At 35.4% G+C, this 19,552-nt stretch overlaps 1 long non-coding RNA gene across 3 annotated transcripts in view; it reads right to left on the bottom strand.

The window, feature by feature from the left end:
- Positions 1 to 19,552, bottom strand: part of LOC115944115 (uncharacterized) — a 220,138-nt gene that overhangs the window by 5,378 nt on the left and 195,208 nt on the right. The window lies entirely within an intron of this gene.

Raw genomic sequence — 19,552 nt, forward strand, 5'->3', positions numbered from 1 at the left:
TTTAAATAAAATCTTTAAGAACAACAACAACAAAAAGTAACAAATTTCAAGTAAAAGGAACATTAAAAATATGAACACATAAGACAGTATTTCTAAAGGTAAAACATGCATTTTCAATAAAAATGAAAGAATAGTTTGTTTACATTTTTCACACTCATATTTATATTATTTAAAAAAAGAGGATAACATTGTTACAGGGTTAAAAATTACAGAGAACTCATGGAAAGTCCATAGATGGTTTAGGCCCCAATCCCATGTCAGTATTTCTTAAAGTATGGTCTGGATATCTCCTACACCAAAATCAGTACAAGCACTTGCTATAATGAATACTACTGGGCCCTACCACAAACCTATATTAGTATGGAATCTCTGAGGATAGGGTGCAGAAATCTGCATTTTTTAAATGATGCAGGTAATTCTTAAAGACTCTAAATTTGAGACTTATTGACCCTAGGGATTCCTGCTTTATCTGCCCCAAATGATGATTTGAACACATTTGCTGTGCTGAGGCCAACCATTTAAAAGAGAAATTCAATGAGACTAAAGAGAATCTTATAATGTCACTTGAACACTTACATTTTACCACAAAAATCACTGCTAACTGTCCCGACCAATGGGCTTAAGTATACAACAATGATTCTCTATTGCTACCAATTGGGAATTTCTTAGCATTAAGCATTTAATAAGCTAATTTTGGAGAAGCTATTTTTAGAAGAGCCAACTTCTTCTTCTTCAAAGAATAGCTAAAACATATTTTGAACATATAGACACATTTTAAAAAAGGGTTTGTCTCACTGAATTTATTACTTGTAAGTCTATATCAGAAAAAATGAACATTTCAGTATTGTTGATTCTCAAAGAAACCAAATCACATTCATGTATATTATAAAATAAATTTGCACACAGTAATATAAAAAAAGCAACTTTAGAGAAAAATATGTAATTTTCTGAATTGTATAAAAATATATTTAAAAATGATGGATTTTCAAAAATTGCTCTTATTTTTATTGGTTATAATTAGGGATAAATATAGCGTTAAGCATGATATCTGGATTTACCAAGTTTTCCCCAATGAACACATACTGCCTTTAAAGATTTTTTTTTTTTTATTTGAGAGAGAATGAGATAGAGAGAGAGCATGAGAGGGGGGAGGGTCAGAGGGAGAAGCAGACTCCCTGCTGAGCAGGGAGCCTGATGCGGGACTCGATCCTGGGACTCCAGGATCATGACCTGAACCGAAGGCAGTCGCTTAACCAACTGAGCCACCCAGGCACCCCACATACTGCCTTTAAAATAAAATAAAATACAATGATATTTTTAAAAGATTATTTACAGTTCATTTGCATGCATTAACAATAAAAGTCCAATTGCTTAATTATGCATTATGTTTCCATTCAATCAGTATGTATTGAGATGTACTGACACTCCCAGGATTTATGATTGGTTCATGGATGGAGTAATGAATAAGATAGCCATAGTTATAGAGCTTATGGTCTAGTGGGAAAATATGGGCAATTAAAACCAGCAATAGTTTAGTCTGCAAGAGGGCTTATGAAAAGATGTTCAGGAACATAAAACAAAAACTCCGGACCCAGACGGAAGGAATTAGGGAATACTTCTAAGAAGTAGAAGCCACTTAATTGAGAGTCTAAATGTTAGTAGATGATAGTTAGGTGAAAATGGAAATAGAGATATAGGTATGGTGCTTTAGGAACCTAAAAGCAATTTAATACAGCTAACACTTACAGTGAAAACGTGTATCTGTGTATATATAAGAGGAATTTATCATATCTGTTTAAGTAGGAAGGGGTAAGATATGAGACCAGTAATGTAATCAGAGCCTAGATAATGAAGAAACCTGCAAACTATGCTCTTATATTCAGATTCTATTTTTTTAAGGCTTTATTTTTAAGTAGTATCTCCAACCAGTGTGGGTCTCTAACCTACAACCCTGAGCTCAAGAGTCACAAGCTTCACCTACTGGGCCAGCCAAGCACCCTGGAGTCTATTAAAAATAAAATAAGAATCAATGAACAAGTTTTAATTTAAAAAAATGACATCAGATTTTTGTTTTTATTTTTTTAAAGATTATTTATTTATTTATTTATTACACAGAGAAAAACACAGCAAGAGAGGGAACACAAGCAGGGGGAGTGGGAGAGGGAGAAGCAGGCTTCCCACGGACCCCGGAGCCCGATGTGGGGCTCGGTCCCAGGACCCTGGAATCATGACCTGAGCCAAAGGCAGACACTTAATGACTGAGCCACCCAGGCACCCCTGGATTTTTGTTTTTAAAGAGTGGTGCAACTCTGCTGTAAAAATTAGCTGGAGGGGACAAGACTGCAATTAATAGGATAAGTTAGGAAATTGATAGAGTACCCAGATGAGAGGTGATGGTGGTTGGGAGTAACATAGTAGCAATGAAAATGAAGAATAAGAATGGCAAGACTAGCTAATTATTTGGATTTGAAGATGAAAGAAAATCATCAGTCAAAATTATGTCTATTTCTGGCTTTGGAAACACCAGATGTGAATGTTATTTGCAGAGGTTGAGAACATAGAAGAGTCATTTGGTAGGTGGAGGAGTAAGGAGAAGGTGAAAAGTTCAGTTTGGAACATGTTAAACTGAGGTGACTGTGAGACATTCAAGAAGTAATATCCAGAAAGCATTTGGATGTATGGGTCTGGGTTAGAGCATGTATGTGGGAGGCACCATGACATCAGTGATGGTGATTGAAGTCAAGCAAATTCGTTTAATCTTCCAGGGCAGTACATAGAGGAGATGGAGAAGGCACCAAAGATACCACTCTTGAGATGCCTGTAACAGATTCAAAGGGGTTAAAGGAAACTGCAACCACAAAGACAGGAGGTATATTAGACAAGCCTGCTAAAGCAGAATAAATTGATTTAAGAAAGAAATTATCAAATTGTTAAATACTGCTCTGAGTAAAAATAAAGAAGAATCCGTTGGCCATAGCAACAACAAAGTCATCACTTACCTTAATGAGAACAATTTTATTCATATGATAGGAAGGGAAACGGATTATCCTGGGTCAAGGAAGGAGTGGCAAGTAAGGAGGTAGAAAGAGAGTGTAAATTACACTTTAAAAAAATATGGCTGTGAAGAAGAGAACTACAAAGCATCAAAAGGTGTGTATGTATGTATGCACGTGTGTTTGTGTGTGTCTGATATATATATATTTTTAAAATAGGAGCTTCCTCAGCTATTTGAATGCCTAAGGAATAAACCTAAGCATAAGGGTAGAATATAAAATATAGAATGAGAAAGAATAGCTAAATTAGATATTATTTTTCTGAAATGTTGAAATACAATGATTGAAATTAAACTTAGAAGAAGTAACTTCTTGGGGCGCCTGGGTGGCTCAGTCGTTAAGTGTCTGCCTTCGGCTCAGGTCATGATCTCCAGGTCCTGGGATAGTGCCCCGCATCAGGCTCCCTGCTCAGCAGGGAGTGTACTTCTCCCTCTCCCTCTGCCTCTCCCCACTGCTCCTACTCACTCTCTCTCTCTCTCTGTATCTCTCTGTCTCAAATGAATAAATAAAAAAAAATTCTTTAGAAAAAGTAACTTCTTTTTACAAAATATATAATATGAGGTTAAATTCACAATGACAGTTTTTATACAAAGGGGGGATAAAAACCTTCATGTCAGAGTTAATATGCGTGAAATACTAGTTGTATCTATCACAGCAGCTCTGAAAAGATAGGAGAGGATACGTACATGATTAATTTAGGAGACCAAGATCAAAATAAATCCCCCCTCAAAAATCTTACCCATCCACCCACAAGCAATACACTTTATTTGCAGACCAATGATTGATCTAGAGAAATAGTAAATATAGTATAATAATTTACATAAGTTTTAAGATCTTTTTTCCCCCACTTTTTTCTACTCATTGTTAACTACATGTAATCTTACAGCAAAATAATGTGTCCTTAACCTCACTTCATTCCTCTTCTCCTGGTAAAACCTCTTTGGCTAAAGTCCCATAGAATTTTTCATACTTTCCTTTAGGCTTATTTATGCTGTGGTTTTGGTAATAAATAGTGCATTCACCAACCTACAACACAGCTGTCAGTTCAAAATAATTTGTATTTCTTCTTGAATCTAAACAATATGCATATGGAACTTCCAATATGAGGTGAGCAATAAAAGTAACTTGGCAAGCCAGTTATTTCTAAAATTCTAATTGTAAAAATAAAAAACAAAATTCAATCAACTGTAATCTTTAGAATTTTTAATCAGTGTATTAATTAGTATGTATATGTGAATACTTGTATCTACTGTCAAGATGTGTTTGATTGTAAGAGGATAAAAACTGTAAACATTTTAGCATTGTATCAGTGAAAGAAAAATTAGAATATGACTAATATATTTTATTTTATTTTATTTGGAACTAAGAAAAGATCTTTTTGGTGATTCCTTCCTTCTTTAATAATATTCTGTTAATAAAATAGAAAAATTATAATTATATCTTTGGATATAGCTGATCTTTATTCATGCTAAATAAATTCCTGCTGTGTGTAAAATTTTGGTAAAGCTACTAGAACCTCAGCTTAATGTGGGCAGGTGTCTTTTGGGTCGACTCTTTTATAAATAAATAAATAGTTAAATAAATAATTAAATAAAAATTGTTTAAATGAATGAATGATCTTCATTAATTAATCCTCACAAAAGTAACTATAGCCTTAGCTTTAATTTTATGAATTTAAAAAAAAAAATAAAGGTCAGGGTAAATAAACTTGAAAAGACTCCAAGTTAGTACATGATACTACAACCCAGCTGATACTCTAACCCAGGTCTTCTTAAATTAACTCTTGAGTTTTGATCTTGTCAAATCAGCATTTTAACTATGATCACATGATCTACACATATTACCTCATTTAACTCTGATAATACGCCATGAGGTAAGTTTTATTACCATTTTTTAATATGAGAAAACTAATACTCAGAGATTATACAACTCAGTAAATTATTGACTTGGGAATCAAACCCAGCTCTATCAAAGTCCAAAAACTACAACTTGGGATGTGTCTTAATGATTTGGATATTTTGTTTCAAGCTAAAAAAATCTTGTTATAGAAGGAACTATCCTATTTACCTTATATTTTGCTATGTTGATAAATCATATTTTACTATCTAATGTTTACTTCTAATCTGTTAGGTTCAGTTTTTGACTGACTTTATTTTTGGGTTAAAAGCTTTTAAGTTCTAGTGATGTAATTTAGAGAAATATGTTGATTTTTATAACTTTTAATTCTTCATGGTATTTCTCATCTTTTTTTAAATGGTAAAAATCGTATTGAACTAAAAAGAAACCTGAAAAGGGACATTTTGTTGCACATTGCTGTAAGAACTTCGTGGCTGACTTCACAGCTGCTAGCTCCTGACCTCTTAAATTCTGATGTTTTCTCAGCTTTATTTTCTCCCAGGAGAAAAAAAATATGAGGCAGGAAAGAGACTTCTAAAGGAGAGCCTATCTAGAATTTATCAACTGAACAACACCTACTTTTGAGCAGAAGTCCAAAAATTAGGTGAATGCCACATTACTCATTACCAACCCACGAGGGTCAAGCCCTTTAGAGCCCAACCATAGGAGAGTGGGTCGATGCGGGAGGGACCTGAAAAGTGACTCATTTTCTACTGTCCCTTTCTCCAAAGGAAGGCTCTAGCGTGTGGATATTCCTTTGTCCAAGGGCAATCACTGGAATTTGAAGAGTGTTGCTGGCAGCATATTTTACCACACTGGCTACCCTGACTTCCTCAATGACACAACATTACAATAAAGAGAAAAAAAACTTGAAAGAAAGAAAAGAAAGAAAGAAAGATAGAAAAAGAAAGAAAGAAAGAAAGAAAGAAAGAAAGAAAGAAAGAAAGAAAATCTGAATAATTGAGCTCACTGATCTTAATGTTGAACTGTTTAATTTACAAGATTAATGAGATCATTAAAAGAAGAAAACAACATATTTCAACCTGGGGTGGATAAGGCATATGCATTTTTCTCTCCCCTTGCTAGCTTGGTAAATTTGATTGTATTTATGCCTGCAGAGAAGTTTCCTAGGCTTTGTGGATAGGACCTCTAAAGAGCTATGGGAGGTCTTTGTGTCTCTGAAATGTGCGTGTTGGGTTTTTGGATTTTCAGGGAGGTGGAATTTTGAGGTTGTTTAAGAGTTTTGAGTACTGCTTGCTTTCATTCTTCTTCTGGCTTAATATTTCTTTTTCTTTTTCTTTTCTTTCTCCACAGAAGTTGCAATTAACTTAGTACTCTGAAATAGTTTCCGAATATCCAAGTATCTTAATAGGAGAAATTATGTAAAAATGTAAGCTCTTAAAAGTCTCCTGATATAAATATTATTGTTTCAAGACCAAGATGGTAGACTGGACATACCTATTTTCCTCTCCCCTCAAAGCCCTTTAAAATGCTAAAAAATTACCATTGAAACGATAATTATCAAGCGATTGTTCATCTTATTAAATTATTATTTCTCAAAGCATTGTCAGAAGGCTACTTGGAAGCACCTCCCTGATGGAGACCCAGAGAAGCATTCACAAAGCTAGGTGGTATGGATAAAAGAAAAGAGTGTTGGATTACATAGATAGGGTAATTAAATGAAGGATTGGTTATAGAGCAAATGGGACTACCTATCCCTTTTTCATGTGTATCAGTAAGCTCCCAGCACAGCCTTGAGAATTGGTTTCTGAACAAAGGAAAAGAGTGTCCTGACTGGTGGGGGAGGGATAGATTTAAGGAGAATAGGGTTTTCAGGTAATTCTGGATTACCACAGAAAGAGCAGAAAATAGACAGGAATAGTTAGGAATAGATAGGAAAGCTCTTTCCACTCCCTCTTTACTTTTACAATAAATGAGAGCCTGACATTGTCTGTCCTTTCCCCAAACAAGGCCAGAAAGAAGAGCTTTCCTCTTGGCAACACCCATGCACTTACAGAGCCCTGAGTTCAGCTTTCTTATTCAGTCTTTGTGTGAGAGTGTGAATAGCGGCTGAATGGGGCATTTATTTGTAATTTATTCAATAAACAAGTATTTGCTAAGTGCCTGGTATGTACTGGACATTAGTCCCTACAGTGGGACTCTTGCAGTAAATAGTGCAAAGATCCTGCCCTCATGGACCATACATTACATTCCAGTAAGGAAACATGCATTAAACAAATAAACCAAACTGATACACTCTAATTACATATTGCTAAGTGAGAGAAAGAAAAATAAAGCAGGAGAGGGAGCCTATCAGTGAAATGGTGCTGTGGTGACGGGGATTGTGCTCAGGAAAGGCCTCTTGAGGACGTGCTATTGAACAGAAACCTAAAAAAAAAAAAATGAAGGGGACAGTCATATAGAGGAAGAACAAGGAAAACTATTTGTGCAAAAGCTCTGAAGTGAGAATGAAATCTGTGTGTATATACAAGGACCAACAAGGCCAGTGTCCAAGCAGTAAGTGCCATGCATAACTGCACTAGAAACTCATGAAAACTTTCTATTCTCATCAACATCATCCCTTGTGTATGAATTTGAATAATCAACCAAGGATCAAGAGAGCCTTAACCAAACCAAAATTGTGAAATAGAAAGACCAAGATGAAGGAACATCTAAACCCTGATGGATAAGGGGGTTGTATAAGGGGAAATAGATTCATAAAGTTTTAAATTTTAATTGAGAGGCAAAGAGAGCCATAAATTAATAAGAGGCAACTATTAAAAAGAGATCAAGATGGAGATCTTAGAAATGAAATTGATGTGGGGCTATGAGCAAACAGTCAAGAAAGAATTCTTGAGATGTTGGTAGTGCAAAAAGGTGTTTTTATTATAGTAGGGGACAGGACCCGTGGGCAGAAACCTGCACATTTGCTGCATGAAGCTGGTGGTTATATGCTTAGTCTTCAAGGGGGAGGATGTGTAGGGAGTATTAGATCATAAATGTCTTCTTTGAATTTCTACTTGTAAAACTACTTTTGTAATATTTCTCTGGTGCTTATCATTCAGTTTGATATTAACTATCGGTGAGATGTACAGGCAGTCATGAGACCTTTTAAGAAGGTAGCAACCAGTAGGTATTTGATCCTTATTGGAACTATGCGGGCTATAGGTCAGCCTTCTGGGCTAAAGGTGAACATTTTTGTGCTTCTATCCCTCATCAAAACTATTACAATATTGCTTTTAACTTTTATACATATAACCCTACTATCTATAGAACTATAAATATTCTTTTTTATGAAGTATAACTAGTGAAATATTCCTAAAAGTTAATCAGAGTGGACTGATCTAAGCCAAAAACATAAGGAGTGAGTTTCAAAAAGAAAGATCAGAGTATTAGGCATTGTTTTTCTTCCTGTTGAGCTGATAGGTTTTCAGGCACACACCAATCGCACACTCATTCAATTAGGACCATGATTAGAAATTAGTTTTTCATATTTAAAAGCCAAGACAAGTTCTTAGTTTTATTCCAGTGATTTAAATACTGTATATGAAAACAAAAGCAACAGTGTCCAAATGTAAGTATTCAGACTCACTTTGAGCATTTGAGATTTTACAAAGTTATCAGAAAGAAAGATATCTGAGAGGGTGCCTGGATGGCTCAGTCGGTTAAGCATCTGCCTTCAGCTTAGGTCATGATCTCAGGGTCCTGGGATCAAGTCCTACATCGGGCTCTCTGCACAGCGGTGAGCCTGCTTCTCCCTTTCCTTCTCCCCCGCTCATGCTCTCTCTCTTACTCTCACTTTTTCTCTCAAATAAATAAATGAAATCTTTTAAAAAAAAGAAAGAAAGAAAAATTCTCCTTTTTAATCTGAAAACTAATGACCATTCTAGGGGAGTAGGGAGGGTCACACAGGAAAAGCACCTAAGGCAAATAAAAAATATTGCTAAAGTTAAATCTTGTATTTAAATTATTCTTGAACAATATCCCCAGATTTTTCTGCTCATTCATTCTAGAGTGACTTTGCTTTCCTTTACTTTTTTCATTGATTAGCCATATTTTACCTCACCTTCAAAAACTAGAGCAAACTTTATTTGCATACAACTCTTGCATGAAGCCCTCTTAGACCACCTAGATTTTTTTTCTTTAATCATGTCACAGTTGGTGATTAAGGTTATGAATTTGTCCATTTTGTAATATGTCATCAGATTAACACTTATGCATAGGTAGGATAGGCAGGAGCTGCTTCTTGGCCATAAATGATTAACCACAATGCTGAAATACTCCCAATAGAAATGTGTCCTACTGGGAGGCCCCTGGGTGGCGCAGTCGGTTGGGCATCCGACTCTTGGTTTCAGCTCAGGTCAAGATCTCAGAGTTGTGAGATCATGCCCCGTGTGGGCTCTGAGCTCAACGAGGAGTCTGCTAAAGTTTCTCTCTCCCCCTCACTCTGCCCCTTGCCATGCTTGCTCGTACATGTGCTCTCTCTCTCTCTCTAGAATAAATAAATTTTTAAAAAAATGTGTCCTATTGGAATAAACATAATTTCCTCCAGTCAGTTCAATTAAAATGTAAATACCACCGAATGGTATAATATGTTAAATCTTTCACATCTTTCCACTGTCTAATCAGATTGCTTTCCTCAATAACAGTAAAAGCAATTAAAGAATACACACAGTTTTAAGGTATTTTTTAGCCCAGGAATATTTAGCAATGAAAAACTTTGAATTAGTAGATAAAAATACAAAAAATGGACATATGTACACCTGTGGCAGACCACTTACCACAAAATTTTCCAAGTGGTAATTTAGTTTCTTACACTGGTTTATAATTTTATCTTCTGCATGTCTTTTGTGCCTAAGAAAACTGCAACTTTTTTAAGGGAAAAACTACTGTAAGCCAAATATTGTTTCTATGATAGTACTTAGACACAGGAATTCAGAATAATGGTTGTTATTTTAAAAATGTTTTGTTTATTTTTACTTTTCTACAATATGACTAATAAAATAGTGTGAAAAATAAAGTATATAATTACTTATAATCAGTATTGCTATAAATTTTATAATTGTTATTACCACGTGCCTTAGTCCACTCAGGCTGCCATGATAAAATACTACAGACTGGGTGCCTTAAACAACAGAAATTTATTTCTCATGGTTTTGGAGGCTGGAAAGCCAAGATCATGGTGCTAACCAATCCAGTTCCTGGTGAACTCTTTTCCTGGCTTACAGACAGCTGTCTTCTTATTGCTTCCTCACATGCCATTTTCACTGTGTGTGTGTGTGTGAGAGAGAGAGAGAGAGAGACAGAGAGAGAGACAGACACAGACACATATACACAGAGTGAGAAGAAGAGGGAGAGATTTAACTCTCTCTCTGGTGTCTATTGTCTTTAAACAAAACAAAACACTCATCCTATTGGATCAGAGCCTCACCCTTATGAACTCATTTAACATTAATTACTTCTATAAAGGTCCTATCTCCAAATATTGTTACTTTGCAGATTAGACTTTCAACATATTATTTTGGAAGGACAAGAAAATGCAGTCCATAACACTATGTAAGTGTTGGACAAGACTTAGGGATATTAGAATGTTCTTTGAATAATAGATACTAGACATTGCATCTGAAGATCCAATAAAAGATACTGCTAAAGTTAATATTTCTTTTTTTTTAAAGATTTATTTATTTGAGAGAGAGAGAGAGTACATGCACGTGCAAGTGGGGGCATGGGCAGAGGGAGAAAATCTTCAAGCAGACATCCTGCTGAGCGTGGAGCTAGTCTCAGGGTTTGATCTCACAACCCATGAGATCACAACTTGAAACAAAGCCAAAAATCGGTCACTCAACCGACTGAGCCACCCAGGTGCCCCATAAAATTATTTCTTATTAAAATTATTAACATTTAACAGATGTTTGATGTTGCTATGTCTCTTGGTATCTTTTGCGGTTCTGGAGAAAAATGGGGAGAATACTTTATGGTTACATCTCTTATAATCATTAGAATTTTAAGTGATATTTTGGAGAATACAATGACTACTCATAAAGTGATGGATCCCAAAAGGGATTCTATACCAAATGTAGATTCAATAGGATAAGTCTAGTAACTGTTATCTTAATCTATTTTGGCTACATATCCAGTCAATTTTGTTTGTTTGTTTTGAGAGGGAGAAAGGGAGAGCAAGTGGTGGGGGGGCAGAGGGAGAGGGAGAGAGAGAATCTTAGGTAGTCTCCATACTGGACATGGAGCCTGACTTGGAGCTCGATCTCATGCCCTGAGATCATGGTCTGAGCCAAAATCAAAAGTCTGATGCTTAACCGACTGAGCCACCCAGGTGCCCCTCAATCCAGTCAATTTTTACTGAATTTTTCTGTAGCAGTGAGAAAAGAATGTTCTATACCCTAGTTCTCCCATGGTTGTGCATGACATAGGAGCAATCCAGAGATCCCTATGAATCACACTGTGAAACACAGAGATATTTGAGAGTTGAAAGGAGGTTGGCCCACCATGGAACATCTATAGTAAGGGATGAGGTGACCTTGCAATAGAAGTTGCTGAGTACCAAATTGAGAATGCAGCTGAGTTCGGAATGTCCCCAAGGTAAGGTTTAGTTAATCAGTAAGAGGGAGGGATTTATGGGACACCCATGACAAGAGCACAGACCATAAATTTCACCAACCTCAAACAAGATAAGATAATGAAATAAGTTAGTCCCATCTCTTTTCCTAGGCAAGAGATAAGGTTAACTCATTTAATCATCACAAGAACTCTAGAGAGTAATTATAATTATCTTTCCTGAATCAAGATGGGGAAATAGAAATTCAGAGAGATCAATTAACTTGGCCATAGTCATACAGCAAATAATTGATAAAAGATTCCAGCTTATTCAAAAATAGTACTGAATTTTCTTATTTCATTTCCATCTTTGTTCCACCTCTCATATGAGACTGTTACTGTATATCCCTATTTTATGACATTTTGGGTTTAATTAAATATGAAAATTGACCATGTTTGATTATTGTTGAAGAAGTCAAAAAGCATTTTCAGAGGCAGTATGTTCAAGGTAATCTTTTTTTTATTGTTACTTTAAGGATTTTTATTTATTTATTTGACAGAGAGATGGACAGCGAAAGAGGGAACACAAGCAGGGGGAGTGGGAGAGGGAGAAGCAGGCTTCCCATTGAGCAGACAGCCCAATGCTGGGCTCGACGCAGGGCTCAGTGCAGGGCTCGATGCAGGGCTCGATCCCAGGACCCTGGGGTTATGATCTGAGCCAGAGGCAGACGTTTAACAACTGAGCCACCCAGGTGCCCCTGTTCAAGGTAATCTTAAAGAAGTGTTTAAGGAGTACACAAGAAGGAAAATGTTCTAGGACACAGGAAAAGATTGTGCTATTTAAAATCCCTCCACTCTACAATTATGATTTAATTTTAAAAAAATAATGAAAAATTTTTCTTAGTATAATGGATGCATAACAATATTCCAGATAAAATTCTAGAAAAATAATTTTAATATACTTAACATTTTCAAAGTTTTCTCTTTTTTATTTTTGGAAGAGAGGATGAAATTCAATATTACTTATATTCTAACTTTTATTTTTAATTTATTTTATCCATTAGTGATGCTATCAACTTATTTTGACAAAATTGTTTTGAATGAATCCTTCATACACGAATGGTAACACAAATTCATTAGTTTCATAGACTCCCTGCTGAAATCCAATGGGATTTTAAAATTTAAATAAACCATCCTATTTTGTTGATGAAAAAAATATAATTGAGCTGTTTTTCATGAATTTTATTTAGTGACTACTGAGTTACTTAGTTTCCTCAAATGATATATAAATCTAAATGCTTCCATTTACTATTAATGCCTTGATTAAGCATTACCAACTGCTGTGGCATTTTACACATGCCCCAATAGGTTAGTATCTTAAATAACTCAATGTTCTTGTGCAAATGCAGTTGCTTTTTTCTGCATTTGCTTTCTTTACAGTTCAGACTTGCAAAACAAGATGAAGTCAGGAAGATGAGTTTTCAGAAATATTTGGAGTAAATAATTAGGCCAAACAAAAACCCTTAAAGATAAGCTCTTATAGCTACACAAAAGTCTTTTGAGAAACTGGAAAAGATTTGTTTGGAATCAAGGAAAGAAAGTAGAACTCTGAAAACAATAACCACATTCACATTTTCCAAGTATTAAATAATGTAATTAAGTATCTTTTCAAAGAGGAGTAGGGAATGTGAGCTAATTAATGATGGTAAATGGAAATATCTGATCATATTTGGATACAAATTTAGAAATTTGAGTAGAAAGATAATAAAACCAAAAAGTAAAGCTTAAATTGTACACAATAAAAAACAATCCTTTACTAATAGAATCAACTTCAAAGAAAAGAAAAATGATTTCTCTTCCTATTTCAAATATAATGTAAAGTAAAGGTTTGGCAGAGATTAACTGGCAACATGACTTCTGTTATTTCAGATTAATGGTTGACTTGTAGTGATCAGTGATCCATCATATACATATGTGATATTTGAGTTGAAATGTACTTTTTTTAACACATGAGTAAATTGAAGTCTAGACTGGTTAATATACAAATATATATTGAAGACATCAAGGTTTAGACCTTCAAACTGAATGTTTTCATTCAGTGACCTTCTTTTTTAATTCGTTCTTGCAGAACCTATGTTCTAACTAGGGCAACAGACACTAAATAATTATGACAAAATGACATAAATGTTTTGATAAAGGTGCCTTTTAGCACAAGGATTTTCATTTAGCTGAGTCTCAAAAGATAAAAAGATATTTATTAGCCTTGAAATGGTGGGGGAGGTATACATTAATAAAAAATATAGAAGTGTGAAAAATGTGGTCTCTTTAGAGAATCACTGGAGTATAAGGTACATTAGGGAAGACTATTTTGTTCTTTATACCTTTGTTAAACCACTGCACAACAAAAACAGAGGTTTTTAATATTGTAAAGCTGATAGGACATAACAGCACGTTTTTCATAACACCAGTGAGACATATCCATGAAATAAATTAACATATTCAGTTTGATTGACTCATGTGACAAGTATATTTACATCCCAACATATGGGCCAAATAAATAATAATATATGAAATGTGCCCTTGTGCATATATTATCTATTTCAACACTTGGAGGTGAACCAACTGTAAGTCAAGCAACTAGAACCAAAAACTTTGAGTCTCTAGTAAATCTACACCTTAGGTACACTCCTTAGGTTGTGTAACCGAATTCTGGTGGTGACACTCAGACTTCCTTTTAGGTAAATGTTCTATTGACCTGTCATCATTTTTAACTAATAATTTACTTCTTTACCATCCTATATCCTTAATTAGGTTTTGTAGTTCTTTTAACAGAAGCATGAAAGGCCGTCAGGAAAGGAAGAGAGCCTCCATGCAAAGCTAGCAGCCTTCTGGGTGAATGGGCAGAACACATGGAATCATCATTCATTTGGATGCCCTGCTATTCTGGGGAATTTTGAAAAGACTCATGAACAGAACCCTCCATAACTTCTTAAGTTTGAGGTAATGCAGGAAGAGAATAGTCTATTTAAATAACACTTTCGGGCGCCTGGGTGGCTCAGTTGGTTAAGCGACTGCCTTCGGCTCAGGTCATGATCCTGGAGTCCCGGGATCGAGTCCCGCATCGGGCTCCCTGCTCGGCAGGGAGCCTACTTCTCCCTCTGACCCTCCCCCCTCTCATGTGCTCTCTGTCTCTCTCATTTTCTCTGTCTCAAATAAATAAATAAAATATTAAAAAATAAATAAATAAATAACACTTTCACTTATTTTCTATTCCTTTACCCATTTAAGGCCCTAAATTTGCAATATTTTTAGGCCCCTATAGCATATGACTTTGTTGAAAGTTCAGAAATTACAGAGGTAAAACCTATGAGTCACCAAAGTAGTAATTAGTAAAAGTTTATTGTATACATACCACAAAGACATTTTGCAAATTGGGAGCATTCAAACCAAACATGGAATGAGGCTCAGACATATATTGTTATAAAGCATTATCTATAAATAGTGAGAAAGCAGTGACTGTTTATTCTTCGCAGTGATTGGATGATATTAGAATTTTCTTGAATGATGGGGAATTGGCCAGTGGCTACCTCATATCAACCTTTGGAAACAGTTTAAGTTTTGCTTGTGATTTTCAGAGTCATAAGCAAAAAGTGACTCAGGTCAAGTTAGCTCTTCAAAATAAGCTAAATTAAGCTTTGTTTGTCACACTACACTTATTTTTCTGCTCCAGAAATTTTCAGTGCTGGTCTCCACTTGTTTTGTTCTTTTTTTTTTTTTTGTAACGCCTTCTAGGCAATACTAAGAGAAATATAAGTTGGGGCACCTGGGTGGCTCAGCCTTGGGTTCAGGTCATGATCCCAGGACCCTGGGATCAATCTTGCATCAGGGCTCCCTGCTCTGCTCAGCTTCTCCCTCTCCCTCTGCCCCTCTCCCGCTCATGCACGCTCTCTCTCTCTGTCTCTCTCAGATAAATAAATAAAACCTTAAAAAAAAAAAAGACAGACTTAAGTCAAAAGCCCAGAATGGCTTATTGGAATAGGGACTGATTTTTTTCCATACAAAGTCAATGTGTATTTATTGAACACCTTTGTACAAGGAAGTTTTCAAAGTTCTATACATATATTCTTGCTCTCATGGAGCTTATATTTTACTAGTAGATATTGAAATTAAGAAAATGCCACAAAGTAGTCTAACAAGTTCATAATGGCATCCAGAGATATAAATGCAAGCAGTTCAACATCACTTCTCCAACAAAGCTATCTTTCTGAAGGAGTTCCTCAAAAGTTTTTTTTTTTTTTTTATTCATGAGAGACAGAGAGAGAGGCAGAGGGAGAAGCAGGCTCCCAAGGAGCAGGGAGCCCGCTGCGGGACTCGATCCCAGGATGCTGGGATCATGACCCGAGCCGAAGGCAGACGCCCAACCATCTGAGCCACCCAGGCGCCCCTCCTCAAAAGTTTTGACTGAAGACTGCCCATTGTGGTAAACTTCCAAAAATACATGAGCCCTTTCCTATTTTACACTGGCCTAGCGTATTCTTATATCTTAGAAAAAGCAGGATTTGTCACCAGGGTAAAATTTGTCCTTTAACAAGTGGATTCCAAGAGCAGACCTCATCTGATGCAAACTTCTCTATAAAGGTGGCTCTAGTGTTAGAAGAGTCTGAGCTTCTTGACATCATTGCCTTAGCCTGCTATCCTATCAGTCTTTCAAAATGTTAAATGAACTATTTATTTTGCAGTCTTCACCACTGTTATACTTTTTTTTTTTTTTTAGTGTTCAATGATTCATTAGTTGCATATAACACCAAATTCTCATCACAACACATGCCCTCCTTAATTCCCATCACCCGGTTACCCCATCCCCAACCCCCCTCCTTTCTGTAACTCTCAGTTTGTTTCCTGGAGTCCAGAGTCTCTCACGGTTTGTCTGCTTTTCTGATTTCTTCCCATTCAGTTTTCCCTCCCTTCCCCTGTGGTCCTCTGCGCTATTCTTTATGTTCCTCATTTGAGTGAAACCATATGATAATTGTCTTTCTCTGCTTGACTTATTTCACTTAGCATAATCCCCTCCAGTCCCAGCCATGTCGATGCAAATGGTAGGTATTCATCCTTTCTGATAGCTGAGTGATACTCCATTGTATATATGGACCACATCTTCTTTATCCATTCATCTGTTGAAGGGCATCTCGGCTCTTTCCACAGTTTGGCTATTGTGGACGTTGCTGCTATGAACATTGGGATGCATATGGCCCTTCTTTTCACTACATCTGTATCTTTGGGGTAAATAGCAGTGCAATTGCTGGGTCATAAGGTAGCTCTATTTTTAACATCTTGAGGAACCTCCATACTGTTTTCCAGAGTGGCTGTAATACTCTTCTTAAGGTAGGGAATGTGTCTTAACACCTCTGAGCTTAGCACAAAACAGCTGTTCAAGAAACATGTGTTTAAATAATTTAAGGGAACTATTATAAATAATGTACCACTGTTATAAAACTTCATCAATAATACCTATGCTGCTGAAAGATTATGATTAATCTAAATGTTCACTAAACAGACTATCACACAGCTACTAAAAAAAGTGTATATATGTAGATATATAATAATATACATATATTATTGTCTGTATATATATACATATGTATAATAATATATATGATACTTTCATATAATTTTTACTGAAATACCAATATATGGATTACATTTAAAGTATTATACCAAGCACTTCAATTTTTTTATTATTACGTTCAATTAGCCAACATATAGAATATCATTAATTTTTAATATAGTGTTTAACGATTCATTAGTTATGTATAACATCCAGTGCTCATCACAACACAGCACTTCAATTTTTTAAAGCTTAGTCATAAAGTTAAAGGTTAGAAAAAGCTATACTACTACTGATAATCTTTGGGTAGTGAGGTGATAGAAGATATTGTTTTATTTTTTCATTACCTTACTCTGCATTTTGCAATTTTTCTTAGTATCTGTACATTTTATAAAGTGGAAACATAAAAAATAAATTAAATTTTTTTGTTGTAATGCCAACATATATTACACAAGTATTCATTCATTTATTTTGCAGCCTGGTGTCACTAACTTATTAACAATTTATTTAACATTCTAGTAACTTGGGTTAAAAAATAGAAATACAGGAGAAGGGAAAAAAATAGAAGTGGTAGGGAAGGCATTTACAATGTATAATAGTAGTGCCTCACTTATAACAAAATCAAATACTTCTCAAATATTTAGCTAATTAGCAAATTTGAATAGTGTTCTCAGAAACATAAAAATACAGAAAAGAAATAATTCCTTATAAAATATGCTCTGTATTAGTTTATATTACTTCCTTGCACTCAAAATGTTCAAAATGTTTTCACTTTCTCTCATTGCTTTTGTAAATTTGATACTGTGCCAAGAGGAACATCTTGCAGCTGAACAAATAGATTTCTTCTTAGTTCAATGGAGCAATGAAATGTACACTGCAAATAATTTGAAAATAATTTACAGTTTTGGCCCAAACACTAAATAAAGTTTTGGGTTTTTTTTTTGAACACTTGCCAGTTTCCCTCTACCTGGTTAATCATTTTTGAAAGATGTACGACTTCATTAATGGTTTCCCCTAGCTTTCAGTACGCACAACTCAAGGAAAGATTAATTTGATTTTTGAATTTTTTGGCTAGTATGTAAAGAAATTAAGCTATGGGTGGGTCATTGTTATTCTTGCACTCCATATCATTCTGGAACGGGAAATTACTGAGATATGTAATCACTAGTATCTCTTATTTCAACCTTAAGCCTCAAAAATGGTTCTATTCAGTAATATATAATCTTTCACGTGGTTTAAGAAACAGGTCTAGCTAAACAAACAAACAAAATTTTGCCAAAAGTACATCTGGAAACAATGTTAAAGGTATGGATTTCTATGTACAGAATCTTATAGGAGAGGTATATTTCTAAATAAAAAAGCATACCTTCAATCTATTGTTTCACTAAGAATCAATTTTAACTTTTAATTGTTCAGTAACAGTTTAATATCAGTCGTAACTTTGTGGGCAGCAAATTACAAATTAAACTTTGTGGGAGTTAATTACAGTGATGGATTTTGGATTTCATTTCTTGGTATCATCTAGTTAAGAAAGAGTAAATGTAGAATGTCAGTTTATGGAAATTGTGTACATAATGGACTGAGGTTTCTCGGTATGCTCCTACTGTAGCCAGTTGAAATGCTTCCATTCCCCACCCTTGAGTGTAATAAGAGAATGCTTTTTGGGCTTTGAGGCTGCGAATGCAAACCTCTTCAGTTGTATCCTTAAAAACAACTATCAAATAACTCTTTGGTATGCTCCATTTTTTCTCTTCTACTCAGAATTTGTCCTTTTCTTATATCTTTTTATTTGGTTTGGCCTTCAGCCCAATATCTGTCTCCTCAGCTGGTACCAATTTGACTCGTAGATTCTCCAGAACAGTGTGTGCTTCAATAAGCCAGCTGGCCCCAGAAATCGGATTTTGACAATTACTGACACAATCCATTGCTGCCTGTCTCATTCCAAATGCACAGGGTCTCCCACACCTGGCATATACATATTGTTGATACTTTTTTTTTTTTTTTCTGGAGGGCATTCTCTTCTGATGATGGGGAGAGAGAAATTCCCCAAAATCTCAATCTGTGATGATCCAAAACATAAAACCCAGTTCTGGTTGCCAAAAAAAATAAAAACAATAAATAAAATGTTGTGACAGAGACTGAATAAAAGTAAAGAAGTTCACATACCAGTTAAGTCTTTTTTTTTTTTTATTCTTATGTTAATCCCCATACATTACATCATTAGTTCTAGATGAAGTGTTCCATGATTCATTGTTCGTGCACAAAACCCAGTGCTCCATGCAGAACGTGCCCTCCTCAATACCCACCACCAGGCCAACCCATCCTCCCACCCCCCTCCCCTCTAGAACCCTCAGTTTGTTTTTCAGAGTCCATCGTCTCTCATGGTTCGTCCACCCCTCCGATTTCCCCCGCTTCATTCCTCCCCTCCCGCTACCTTCTTCTTCTT

This window comes from Leptonychotes weddellii, chromosome 4 (genome assembly GCF_054177405.1).
Source record: "Leptonychotes weddellii isolate Sample4059 chromosome 4, ASM5417740v2, whole genome shotgun sequence".
NCBI classification, from domain to species: domain Eukaryota; kingdom Metazoa; phylum Chordata; class Mammalia; order Carnivora; family Phocidae; genus Leptonychotes; species Leptonychotes weddellii.